Here is a 1,330-nt window from a genome sequence, read left to right as displayed (position 1 = left end):
TGTGGTAAAATAATTTTATGCAAATTTACATGGAATTAACCAAGGAGTTGTTTATGTGCGAGGGAGATGGATTACTTTCACTCCTTTAAGAATCAACAAGTTATATATGATAGAGAATGTTTCTGTCTGCCACTATTCCAATTTCGTCCCAACAAGAGACCAGATGAATGAAATTTACCAGTATTTGACAGACGAAAGTGATGATTGGGAAATGCGAGAGTACGAGTATGTTAGTTTTTCTTTAACACTTTTGAATCTCATCTCTAAACACTGGCACTTCTTCATTTCTGCAAAACTGTTACCGACAATGAAGGTTGGTAAGGTTTCTAAAGAAAGTGCCATTTTGAATTACTGCATCCAAAGGGGACTGCCGATCGATATTGAATCTATAATATTGAAGTCAGTCTTAGGCCTGATCATTCACGGATCAACTTATGGGCTTGGACACTCTTCAACAATTTTCTCACTTTGCAGCCAATCCGAAGTATCCTATGAAAACTGGGAAAAGGTACTGCTACCTTGGAAACCTTTGGATCCAACTGAAGATTCCCATCATTTGAAGATGAAAATGACATGGCTATGATAGTTGATCAATCTTCTCAGAATTCTCTGCCAGTACAACCCTTAGTCCCTGATAAGTCTTTGGTGATCCTGCGCCGAATCAAGAAATTAGAAAAGGAGGTAAAAAATTTGATGAATGCAATTAATAATATCTCCGATTTCTTCGATCATTTAGACTGGAGGATTAAAGAACATTTCGATCATTCGAGACATTTAGAAGATAGCTTGATATGATTGATGAAGATGATGAAATTAATTGAGGAGGATTCTACTGAAGAATTTCCATTCCGACCCTTCTACAACCTCTTCGTCCATGTGCAATCAATGGGTGATCTCAGAGGAGAAACAAGCACATAATTTGACAAGTAGTAGATCTCATATGTTACATTTATGTTTGTGTGTTTAGATTTGAACTTTATATTTTCTTTATTTTAGAATTTTGCTTAAAGATCTCTGTATAGTTGAGACTAAGCATAAGATTTTTGTTTTCAGTGTTTTGAGTGTTGTGGCTTGGATTGCGACGCTGAATTAATGTATTGAGGTTGAGAAAATACCTAATTTAGGTGTGTTATGTAACGTTTATTGTATCTCTTGGAATTTATATATAAATGTGATGTTTTGTTTTGTGAAAGTTTGTATGTGTTAAGTACATCATTTAACTATTTAAAATTATGTTTATAAAGATTAAACGGATATCGTTAGGCTTAGAATTGATCAAAATTGCAAAAATACGGAATTTGGACAAAATCAATAGAGCCCGCCGACGGCG

The sequence above is a fragment of the Phalaenopsis equestris genome, unplaced genomic scaffold (assembly GCF_001263595.1).
Source record: "Phalaenopsis equestris unplaced genomic scaffold, ASM126359v1 Scaffold000152, whole genome shotgun sequence".
NCBI lineage: Eukaryota > Viridiplantae > Streptophyta > Magnoliopsida > Asparagales > Orchidaceae > Phalaenopsis > Phalaenopsis equestris.
The sequence above is the reverse complement of the archived record's forward strand: the minus strand, read 5'-3'. Positions refer to the sequence as shown.